The 12,733-nt window shown below is 44.4% G+C and overlaps 1 long non-coding RNA gene across 2 annotated transcripts in view; it reads right to left on the bottom strand.

The window, feature by feature from the left end:
* LOC144683048 (uncharacterized) overlaps positions 1-716 on the bottom strand; it is a 55,385-nt gene extending 54,669 nt beyond the window's left edge. For both annotated transcript variants that reach the window (XR_013577166.1, XR_013577165.1), the window contains exon 1: positions 290-716. This is a non-coding gene — a long non-coding RNA (uncharacterized LOC144683048). The remainder of the gene's footprint in view (positions 1-289) is intronic.
* Between the last annotated feature and the right edge of the window lie 12,017 nt (positions 717-12,733).

Below are 12,733 nucleotides of genomic sequence, written 5' to 3'. Positions count from 1 at the left end.
GACTATCACAGTGCCTCCGCGAAACTGAACTCTTAAAGTTACAAGCTCATGCAAATTTGAATTACTGTACAATGATGCCACTTTAATGTTAACATTTATACTTATTTCCTGTCAAATGAAGGGAAGCCAAGAAAAATACAACAAATAAATAGAGCAGAAACGTAGCACAGCATTGCTTGTGAAATGTAAATAAGATTACGTGTAATGTATCAAACAGGTCAGCTGTGACATTTTTTTGTACAAAGTTTCTTTTCATTTCCATCCTTTAATTTAACTTTGATTGATTTACCTGGAGTTGCTGTGTCGTGTAGTTTTCATTCCCTTTATATCCCAAAGTGACAGCTTCGACAAAAATAATCCATTTAAAGTGGGTGAATCAGCAGCAAAATGTTCTCTGTAATGATTTATGTTAATTACAGTGCCGTTCCTGATTTACAGGTGTTGATTAAACTTTAACCATTTCTTTCTGCCCCAGTGGCACTGATGCAAAAGACACAAAATGATTCTGTCATCATCATTCCAGTAGCTTATTTATGGAAATCACATCAAAACATAGGACCATACAGAAAATATTGAAAATGCTTCTATGCATTGCAATAATGAAATTATCGGGATTCAGTTTGGTTCAGAGAATTTGCCTAAACTTGTGTTTGGCTGAAAAGCTAACACCAAGAAAAAAATGGCTCAGCAACATCAAAAACAAGAAGCTGACAACAGTGAAGGCAAAGTACTATTTAACTAGACGTTGAGTAAATACAGTGAATGTGATCCCAGCATTATGAGCTGCTTTTCTCTTTGTTGCATCGTTTGTAAGTTCGCAGGTTCAGCAAACAAATTGGACTTTGAATGTTAGCCAAGTGTTGGAACAGACATTTTGGAAAGTAAATGCAATCTGTTTTTTTTGGATGAAAATGTTTACATTATTGATACTTAAAAGAAACAACAGCAGTTTCATTCACCAGAAAGAAAGCCTAAAATTATATAAAATACCTGACAGAAAATATCAAAACTCAACCTAATAGCGTGTTCTGCAGTCTGAATTTGTAATAGAAGAGTGTTTTGTTCTCCTTTTGCGTTTCACAACAATCAGAAATGAGCTTTGAAGATGGCACTAGAATCACATTATTTATTTATTTTTAATCCCAGCAGGGTTTTAAAGCGTATTTCATGATATGGTAACATATGCATGTGACTTGGGATTGTGCCATTCAGAATGAGATTCCGATGCTTACTGAGGCTGTAGGAGCCTTTGTTTTCTTAGCTTTCAATTGAGGCCAGTGGAGCTGTACAACATAGCTGAATAGATGGATGCAGTCAAGACCACATGAAGAATATGAAATATTTAAAGCTATATTTTCTTTAATGGTGGCAGCTCCATCTGGATCTCTCAGCTGGTGAAATAATAAATAGGTCCTGTTAGGGACAATCATGCTGTTGCCAAAAATTAGCAATAGGAAATCAAGATAATGTAATCATGGAAGTATGATTCCTCATACAAAATACAGTGGCTGAGTTTAACCCCCCAGCTCCATCACACATAGCTTCAACAAACACCTGGTGGGTGAAGGTCTCTCCACCACTTGATCTGACCTGCTTATGGGTGTATGTCAAGTGCCCATCCTACACAAGTGGACTCCCACTGTATCGATCAATGTTAAATTTTGATGATATCTTAACCACTCTCACTTTAACTCAAATTCACGGATACTCTGCACATTCCATACAAAAACCAACTAATCACCAGACTGCATTCTCATAGTACCTGCTTTGCAGGTGCCTTTGCTTGGCTTAGTGCTCGTACACAGTGCTATCCCAGTAACTGCAGCATGGGTGGTGGAAGGCTGCTGACTTTCACTATGGCAGACAGCAGATGACCTTTCCAGGATGCCTTTAAGCAGCTCTGGGCCTAGAAGGCCTGGTTTCAGACAAAATCATAGAAGGGATCATCGACAGTGCTATGAAGTGGCACTTACTCAAAAACAACCTGCTCACTGACTCTCAGTTTGGGTTCCACCAGGGTCACTCAGCTCCTGACCTCATTACAGCCTTAGTTCAAACATGGGATAAAAGAGCTGAACTCAAGGGGTGAGGCGGGAGTGACTGTCCTTGACATCAAAGCAACATTTGACTGAGTGTGGCATCAAGTAGACCTAGCAAAGCTGGAGTCAATGGGAATCAGGGGGAAAACTCTCCGCTGATTGACTCATACCTAACACAAAGGAAGATGGTTGTGGTTGTTGGATGTCAATCATCTCAATCCTAGGACAGCACTGCAGGAGTTCCTCAGGGTAGTGTCCTAGGCCCAACCATCTTCAGCTGCTTTATCAATGAACTTCCCTCCACCATAAAGTCAGAAGTGGGGATGTTCACTGATGATTTGCACAATGTTCAGCCCCATTTGCAACTCCTCAGATACTGAAGCAGTTTGTGCCCATGTGCAGCAAGACCTGAACAATATCCGGGCTTGGGCTGATATGTAGCATTCGTGTCACACAATTGCAGACAATGACCATTTCCAACAACAGAGAATCCAACCATCTCTCTTTGATGTTCAATGCCATTACCTGAATCACCCACTACCAATATCCTGAGGGCTACCATTGACCTGAAACTGAACTGGACTAGCCATACAAACAACTGTGGCTACAAGAGCATGTTGGAGGCTGGGAATTATGTGGTGAGTAACTCACCTCCTGACTCCCCAAAGCCTGTCCATCATCTACAAGGCACAAGTCAGGAGTGTGATGGAATATTCTTCGTTTGCCTGGATGAGTGCAGCTCCCACAACACTTAAGAAGCTTGACACCGTCAAGGACAAAGCAGCCTGCTTAATTGGCACCACATCCACCACCTCCAACATCCACTCCCTCTCCAACCGACGCACAGTGGCAGCAGTGTATACCTGTTACAAGATACACTGCAGCAATTCATCAAGGCTCCTTCAACAGCACCTTCCAAACCTTCGACCCCTACCCACTGAGAAAGACAAGGGCAGCAGATGCACGGGAACACCACCACCTGTAATTCCCTCCAAGCCACTCACCATCCTGACTTGGAAATATATTATCGTTCCTTCACTGTTGCTGGGTCAAAAGTCTGGAACTCCCTTCTTAATAGTACTGTGAATGTACCTACAGCACATAGACTGCAGTGATTCAAGAAGGCGGCTTACCACCACCTTCTCAAGGGAATTAGGGATGGGCAATAAAAATGCTGGCCTAACCAGCCATGTCCACATCCCATGAACGAATAATAAAAAAGACTGTACCACCTTGGCATGGGCAACTGTCGTCTGGACTGGCTGGCTGCCAGCAAAAATAAGGGTACTGGCAGAGTGGCAGTGGAAGCACAAGTGCTGAGAGAGGGCAGCAGTTTCATGCTCTGTGGTGCCACTGACACTCCACGGGGCAGCACCTCAGTAATCTGCTAGCGGGGAGATTGCTGGACTGTTACAGGAGCCTGAATTCTCCTATGAACAATGAGATATGCAGCCATGATGATTACAGCCTGCATTTAGCAAGCATGGATCTCATGACCTGCCATTGAGCTTTCACTGCAGCACTGAGACATTGAGCCTGCATGAACACCATTGTGTTCTTGGTGACTCAAGGTTCAAATGGGTTCTGTTGCAGCTGACTCCAAGATGCTGAAAATCATTTCCTCCGTAGGACTCAGGAGATGCAGAAGTGCCAGACCCCACCAGTCTGCTCTGCTCCCAGTCATCGTGTGCAACCTTGTCCTGCAAGAGAGAGGGAAGAATGTGTTATGGTGTTTGGGTGGTGTGCTGGCCATGTGCTTGTTGATTAACAAGTGGGTAAAAGGTCATTGGGGGTACACGGGAGGTTACAATCGGATCAGCCATAATCTTATTGAATTCTGGAGCAGGCTTGAAGGACCGAGTGGCCTACTTCTGCTCCTAGCTCATATGTTGGTATATTCATAGCTGAATAGCTAGAAGCATGGAGGCTGTGAGAAGTCAATGTGTCCAACATTATTGGAAGATATGTGAGGGTGAAGTGGAGTATGCGAATGCTAGGCCCTGAACCCTGACTACCAGGTACTGCTGATGGGTGAGCAGTGAGGATGTGGTGCATTGGGCAGAATGATAGGTTTGTGCTGTGATGGATATGAGCTACCCTTGACAATGCATTCACTGACCTTGGCCACTCATATGAGACCAATGAACTTTCTGTGGCACTACTGCCAGCACTCTGAGGTCAGACTCCGGGAATTCACCTCCCTAGTCACTTGCTCCCATTCCCTTCAGAGGGTGTACCCTGATGGCCTCTTGACCACTCCTGCGGAAATGAGGGTCCTGATTTTTAATCAGGAACTGGTAATGCAGATTAGTTCAAGGCCCCAGCTTCGCATGGTATGCTTTAGGCATGCCCACCGGGCTTTTGAATGCTGTAACTAATTAAAGGCTAGGAAGCGGGCTCGCCATTCAGTCAGGGATGGTGGGTGGGCACCCGATGCTGGAGAGCCGGTGGGAGGCTCTCCAGTACTCAGTAATCAGCAACCTCACTGACTGAGGGAGGAGCTGTTGGTCTGAAGCTGAAGATGGGAGGGCGAAGGGCAGATAAGTTTTTCTCACTGTGTAAATAAAAAACAGCTGCCTGGCCATGATCGTGGAGCGACAATCCCTCTGGTAGATGCCAGAAATTGCAGCTGTGGCCTTGCAGACATTCTGGGTTGTGGGGGAACGGGTCCCTCACATGATCCAAACCCCTTACTTCCCACCCTCATGTTTGCCTGTACACGGTCCAGGCCTACGTGGACTGCCTGCATTGCCGACTGAAAATCCCGGTCAACATGAGAACGGGCATTAACAGGCCCATTCATTGAAAATAATTGCCCTCAATTGGCTGCTTGCTGGGAGCCATCGTTGAAAATGGCTCAGGGTCGGGATCGTGGTGGTGAGCCAGCATTGAGGCTGGCGGCACAAAATTGCCCGCCTGCCTATATCCTATCTGGACCCCATACTAACACAAGAATTTGGCCTCCCCTCCTGTTGACCTCATCACTAAAGCCTCCACCAGTGCAGCTGTGAACCTGGGAGCCTTCTTGGAGCTCCATTAGTTTTGCGTTTTATTTGAAGCCTAATTCCAATTCAGACAGTGAGCAGCAGTCTCCTTGTAATAAGTGCAGCTCCCCTTTAGGGGGGCGGGGGGCACAGGCTTCCTTTGAGATGTGAAGGTTCGCTGGAACACATGATAGGCCCCCTGTTGAATATTAGAATCATAGAAAAGCTATGGCGAAGAAAGAGGCCATTCAGCCCATCGTGTCTGCACCGGCATCGTGTTCAGCCAGCCAGCAGCGCAGATCATGCTCGGCTGAATGCTGCAGTCAGGCAAATGAGGAGGCAGCACAAAATTTGCCTGCTGCCTGCCTTAACAGGGCACCAGGCCTGAAAATGGGAGCAGACTAACTTTTAGTCCATGATATTCTATAAAGAATCATTTGCTATAATGGCTCCTTACCTCTCCTTGTAGCCTGTACAGTTCTTTCCTGCCTCCTTTGCTGCTGCTGCTCCTGATTTGGGAGCCACAAACACAATTCCAGTAAGCAATTTTATGTTCAGCAACTAAGAGCAGCAAATGCTGTGAAATATTACCTGCCCCCCATAAGCTCTCTCTGTGGAAGATTCTCAAAGAAACATACTTGCCAAAACCGTCAAGCATGAGCCCAAACTCCATAGAAGCTTAAAACGATTAACTGGAATCTCACTTTAATGGAGCTGAGTATCCCTTTAAATATTGCTTTTAAATAAATACTGACTGTTGCTGCTACAATTTGCTAGGTGGGTTAGCAAAATGATGTCGCAGGCATGCACTGACAAAAAAATCACAAAAAAGTCTGATTCAGCTGCTGGGCACTCATTAACATATTTAAATGATGCCTAAGTTTGTTTCGCTAGGACATTTGTCAAGTGAGCATGTAAATATGGCTTTGGACGTGCTTCTGGCACACTTGCTTCTGGAACATTATGCTGTAGAATTCGACCCTGTGGCACTCATTTTGGCATCATGCCAATTTCTACCCCCGCATTTTCAATAAGACTATCTGAGATTCTTAGCGTCATTAATAGATGCAAAATCCATTAAAATTCCATAGGCTCATCAGAGATTTTTTTAATAGGTACTTGATTATATACCAGGCAACTTGGGCTTTTATTTTTACATCAGGCAGGTGCACTACACAATTAGATCATAAATGACAACATGGTTTACCGAGCAGTTGTAGGCCATTTCTAGGAGGTTTTGTGGGAAGATTTCCTCTGCGTGCTGTCTAACAAAATTGAAAACCTATTGGGTTGGTCAATTGGCTACATGCAGGAATGGGATTGAACAGTTAAAGTTGTCCATGTCCTCAGCAAAAATTCACATGCATTTTCAAGTTTCATATTGTTAGTTAGGTACTTATCCTCTTAAATACCAAACTTAACTTCCTGTGGCGACTTTAATGGGCAATTAATATGCAAATATTTTATTTATTTCTTTCTTACTTATTCATTCATGGGACGTGGATATTGCTGGCAAGGCCAGCATTTATTTTCATCTCACGTTTCTCTTAAGAAGGTAATGATGAGCCATCTTCTTCAACTGCTGACACCCATGTGGTGAAGGAATTTCCCAAATATTGTTAGGGAGGGAGTTCCAGGATTTCGATCCAGTGACAGTGAAGGAACAGTGGTGTAATTCCAAATCAGATGGTGTGTGACTTGACGAAAAAACTTGCAGGTGGTGTTCCCATGCATCTATTGCCCTTGTGGTAGAAGTCATGGGTTTGAAGGTGCGATCTAGGGATATTGTAGATGGTACAAAACAAAAATAAAAATACCTGGAAAAACTCAGCAGGTCTGGCAGCATCTGCGGAGAGGAACACAGTTAACGTTTCGAGTCTGTATGATTCTTCAACAGAACTAAGTAAAAATAGAAGAGAGGTGAAATATAAGCTGGTTTAAGGGGCGGGGGGTGGGGGGCGGGTGGTCAGACAGGTAGAGCTGGATAGAGGGCCAGTGATAGGTGGAGATAGCCAAAAGATGTCATAGACAAAAGGACAAAGAGGTGTTGAAGGTGGTGATATTATCTAAGGAATGTGCTAATTGAGAGTAGAAAGCAGGACAAGCAAGGTACAGATAGCTCTAGTTGGGGTGGGGTGGGGTGAAGGAATCGAAATAGGCTAAAAGGTAGAGATAAAACAATGGATGTAAATACATTTAAAAATAATGGAAATAGGTGGGAAAAGAAAAATCTATATAAATTATTGGGAAAAAAAGAGGGGGGGTCGGAAAGGGGGTGGGGATGGAGGAGAGAGTTCATGATCTAAAATTGTTGAACTCAATATTCAGTCCGGAAGGCTGTAAAGTGCCTAGTCAGAAGATGAGGTGCTGTTCCTCCAGTTTGCGTTGAGCTTCACTGGAACAATGCAGCAGGCCAAGGATGGACATGTGGGCTTGAGAGCAGGGTGGAGTGTTGAAATGGCGAGCGATATGGAGGTCTGGGTTATGCTTGCGGACAGACCGAAGGTGTTCTGTAAAGTGGTCACCGAGTCTGCGTTTGGTCTCTCCAATGTAGAGGAAACCGCATTGGGAGCAACGACTGCAGAGGACTAAATTGAGGGAAGTGCAAGTGAAATGCTGCTTCACTTGAAAGGAGTGTTTGGGCCCTTGGACGGTGAGGAGAGGGGAAGTAAAGGGGCAGGTGTTGCACCTTCTGCAGTTGCATGGGAAGGTGCCGTGGGAGGGGGTTGAGGAGTAGGGGGTGATGGAGGAGTGGACCAGGGTGTCCCGGAGGGAACGATCCCTGCGGAATGCCACCAGGGGGGGTGAAGGGAAGATGGATTTGGTGGTGGCATCATGCTGGAGTTGGCGGAAATGGCGGAGGATAATCCTTTGAATGCAGAGGCTGGTGGGGTGATAAGTGACGGACAAGGGGGACCCTATCATGTTTCTGGAAGGGAGAGGAAGGTGTGAGGGTGGATGCGCGGGAGATGGGCCGGACACGGTTGAGGGCCCTGTCAACCACCGTGGGTGGAAAACCTCGGTTAAGGAAGAAGGAAGACATGTCAGAGGAACTGTTTTTGAAAATGGCATCATCAGAACAGATGCAACGGAGGTGAAGGAACTGAGAGAATGGGATGGAGTCCTTACAGGAAGCAGGGTGTGAGGAGCTGTAGTCAAGGTAGCTGTGGGAGTCGGTAGGCTTGTAATGAATATTGGTGGACAGCCTATCACCAGAAATTGAGACAGAGAGGTCAAGGAAGGGAAGGGAAGTGTCACAGATGGACCATGTAAAAATGATGGAGGGGTGGAAATTAGAAGCGAAATTAATAAATTTTTCCAGGTCCGGACGAGAGCATGAAGCAGCACCGAAGCAATCATCGATGTACCGGAGAAAGAGTTGTGGGAGGGGGTCGGAGTAGGACTGGAACAAAGAATGTTCCACATACCCCATAAAGAGACAGGCATAACTGGGGCCCATGTGGTTACCCATAGCCACACCTTTTATTTGGAGGAAGTGAGAGGAGTTTAAGGAGAAATTATTCAGTGTGAGAACAAGTTCAGCCAGACGGAGGAGAGTAGTGGTGGATGGGGTACCACTGTAGATGGTACACACTGCTTCCACTATGCGTCGGTGGTGGAGGGAGTGAATCTTTGTGGATGGGGCACTGATCAAGTATTCTGCCTTGTCCTGAATGATACAGATCATCTTGAGTGTTGTTAGAGCTGCACTCATCCAGGGAAATGGAGAGTATTCCATCACAATCCTGATCTGTGCCTTGCAGATGGTGGAAAGAATTTGGAGAGTTGGGAGGTGAGTCATGCACTGCAGAATTCCAAGTCTCTGATTTGCACATATAGCCACCGAATTTATGTGGCAGCTGGAGATAAGTTTCTGGTCAATGTGATCTTAGGGTCTTAATGATGAGGGATTGGCCGATGCTCATACCACTAAATGTCAAGAGGAGGTGATAAGACTTTTTCTTGTTAAAGATAGTCATTGCTTTCCAATTGTGTAGCCTGAATGTTACTTGCCAATTATCAACCCAAGCCTGTCCAGGCCTTGCTACACATGGGTATGGACTGCTTCAGTATCTGAGGAGTTGCGAATAGAACCTGACCAATGTCAAAGCACCAGCAAAGATTCCCATTTCTGACCTTGTGATGGAGGGAAGGTTATTGATGAAATAATTGGGCTTAGGACATTTTCTTAAAAATAGCGGGGAAGCTAAAGGTGAGATGCCATTCAAAAATTGATTAGTAAGTTCTGGAGAGTCATAACTCAAGGCCAATCATTAAATATCTGGAATTTATTTGCTCATTTTTGCCTTAATAATGGCATGCATCATTAACATGCTGTTATTGTTCCAGCAAGATCTGACCATCCTTTTTTAACTGTTTGATGTTTTTAATTACAAAGTGAAAATGCAAATATAAGACTCCTTGGTGTTTCTACGTATTTATCATTGAGAAGCTGCAATACCTCTTCCTTCATGTAGCATTCTTGTTGTCCAAAGTTTGCAAATCATGCCTTAATCCATGGTATCAATGGTGAGGTGAGAGTGACTGCCCTTGACATCAAGGCCACATTTGACCAAGTGTGGCATCAAGGAGCCCGAGCAAAACTGGAGTCAATGGCAATCAGTGGGAAAATTCTCCACTGGTTGGAGTCATACCTAGCACAAAGGAAGATGGTTGCGGTTCTTGAAGGTCAGTCATCTCAGGTCCAGGACATCACTGCAGGAATTCATCGTGGCAGTGTCCTCAGCCCAACCATCTTCAGCTGCTTCATCAATGACCTTCCTTCCATCATAAGGACAGAAGTGGGGATGTCCGCTGATGATTGCACAATGCTCAGCACAATTTACGACTCCTCAGATACTGAAGCAGTCCATGTCCAAATGCCGCAAGACCTGGACAATATCCAGGCTTGGGCTGACAAGTGGCAAGTAACATTCGTGTCACACAAGTGTCAGGCAATGACCATCTCCAACAAGAGAGAATCTAACCATCGCTCCTTGATGTCCAATGGCATTACCATCACTGAATCCCCCACTATTAACATCCTGGGGGTTACCATTGACCAGAAACTGAACTGGACTAGCCATATAAATACTGTGGCTACAAGAGTAGGTCAGAGGCTGGGAATTCTGTGCCTAGTAACTCGCCTCCTGACTCCTCAAAGCCTGTCCACCATCTACAAGGCACAAGTCAGGAATGTGATGGAATACTCCCCACTTGCCTAGATCAGTGCAGCTCCCACGACATTCAAGAAGCTTGACACCATTCAGGACAGAGCAGCCCGCTTGATTGGCACCCCATCCACAAACATTCACTCCCTCTACCACTAACGCACAGTAGCAGCAGTGTTTACCATCTACAAGATGCACTGCAGGAATTCACCAAGGCTCCTTCGACAGCACCTTCCAAACCCACGACCACTACCATGTAGAAGGACAAGGGAAGCAGATAGATGGGGACACCACCACCTGGAAGTTCCCCTCCAAGTCACCCACCATCCTGACTTGGAAATATATTGTCATTCCTTCACTGTCGCGGGGTCAAAATCCTGGAACTCCCTCCCCTAATAGCACAGTGGGTGTACCTAAACCACATGGACTGCAGCGGTTCACGAAGGCAGCTCACCACCACCTTCTCAAGGGCAACTAGGGCTGGGCAATAAATGCTGGCCACATCCCATGAATGAATTGAAAAAACGAGCCAGGCCACAAGAACTACATCAGCTGGTACAGGGATTGAACCTGCGACACTGGTGGTGTTATGCACCACATTATCGCCATTTAACCAACTGAGCTAACTGCATGCCACTTGCCCCACCTCCCCCCCCCAACAAAAAATAAACTGAAGATATATGGGTGAGTTTTCAATTGTGTGAGGTAGGGTGCAGGTATGCTTTGAATGTTGTGCTCTCAGGTGACGCGTAAATCTTCCGAGGCCTATTAATGCACAGCTGTCGCGAGCCGTCATTTCTTGCTGCCGATTGAAATTCTTTATAAAAAAGGCAACGTCAAACTGAGGTGCTCAAGTGGTGGCACAAAGTTGCCACCATTTCAGCAGAGCAGATTCAGAACCTGATGGTTGGATGTTTCTGAACTTTCTTAGTCTGTGAGGCTGCTGGCCATCTGTTCTCTTGCCTCATCCATTCCACACAGCAATTGCAAGCCCAGTAATGACTGTTGTCAGCCTTTGAAAATCGCCTTCTAGAGCCAGTTCCCACCTTCAAGCAGCGGCCAGCCCCAATTGATTGGGTGCCAATCTTGGCTCAGGTCCAGTTAAGGACTTTGCATGACATGGCATGGAATTAGGATCCAAAAATGATTCAGACGTCGGGTTCCCAACCCTATATTGGAAATCCTACCCACAAAGACTATATTCGATGCCTGTGTTTATCACTGAATAACTAGGGCATATAAGATGCATTTGATGCCTGATCCATGTTACGTTAATTTATTTTAAGTGTGTATTAAGTGCGTTGCAATTGGCCTTGGCCCCTTTGAGTTATGGAGAGGAGAATTGGTCAATATTGCTGATTACAATCCAGCAACCCTTGTTGCAAATGCATGTTTGCAAGTGCAGGCTAATGCTTAGCAATGAACATCCTAGCCATCAAATAGCCTGCCAACTAACATTCGCTGTCTAAAAATGGCCACTTCGATGAGCTGCAGTCCTGGATTTACCCTAGCATGGACTTAGAGCATTCAGGGGAAGAATAAGAAAAAACAAATAAAAATGAATAAGATATATTTACAGTATTAGTAACAACTTTTTACCTTAAGTGTAAGATCAGGAGAGCTGGTTTACAATTTTCAGAATCATCATTCCACTTGATAGACTGGAAGTGTTTCTTATATTTCATTTAGTAGTTTGTTAGCAATTGTATTATCAGTTCATATTCTGCTTCTGCCCTTCCACATAGAGGCATTTATAATATTGGGAGATAAATTTATACTCAGAATTATATGCAGGTCCCAAGTTTGATTTAGAATGCTGGGTTGGTTGTTCAGTTAGTTAAGAAATCTATAAATCCAATGGTGAAGAATGTGGTCCCGTTGTTATATAAATAAATCTGAGTCAGACCATTGGCTTTGCAGTCTGAAGATTTCTTAATGCAGAATATCACATCTCAATGGTATGATTTATATGAAGTCATAGAAGCTTCAATACCCTCAATGTATTTCACTTTGGACAGAACAAAACTTGCACATAAATGTCTTTGTTTGTAAGGAAAAGATGCCAATAAAAATGTGTTTTTTTGTGAAATGCAATTCAGTAATCAAATGGTTAATGTAGTTTTGGTTTCGTAAACAGTAGCTTTACTGCTGCACCTGTCTTGGGAACAGCAGTGAGTCTTGATTGTCTAAGGATGATTACCACTTCCAGAACACTGGAAGCAAAGTGTACCCTCCATGCTTTTATCCTAAATGATCCATTAGTCATTGTATAAAGGACACAAATTTGTGCTAATCTTGGAACTTACTCACAACGTACAAAATTAAAATCCTATGAATTATCACAGCTAAGAGTGATAGGAGCTTTAATTTTGAATTTCTCTCCCTTTTTTCATTCGCACTGACCATCATTCTGAGAGCACTGACATTTTCTTTGCAGGCTACAATATGCAGCTAAAAAATAAATTTCAATCAATTATCAATTTATTGAACTGTAAGTTTGCAATAAAATAACAATATCTAACAGCCTGAGGTTTCCAAG

The sequence above is a fragment of the Cetorhinus maximus genome, chromosome 1 (genome assembly GCF_964194155.1).
Source record: "Cetorhinus maximus chromosome 1, sCetMax3.hap1.1, whole genome shotgun sequence".
In the NCBI taxonomy this organism is placed as follows: domain Eukaryota; kingdom Metazoa; phylum Chordata; class Chondrichthyes; order Lamniformes; family Cetorhinidae; genus Cetorhinus; species Cetorhinus maximus.
The sequence above is the reverse complement of the archived record's forward strand: the minus strand, read 5'-3'. Positions and strand labels throughout refer to the sequence as shown.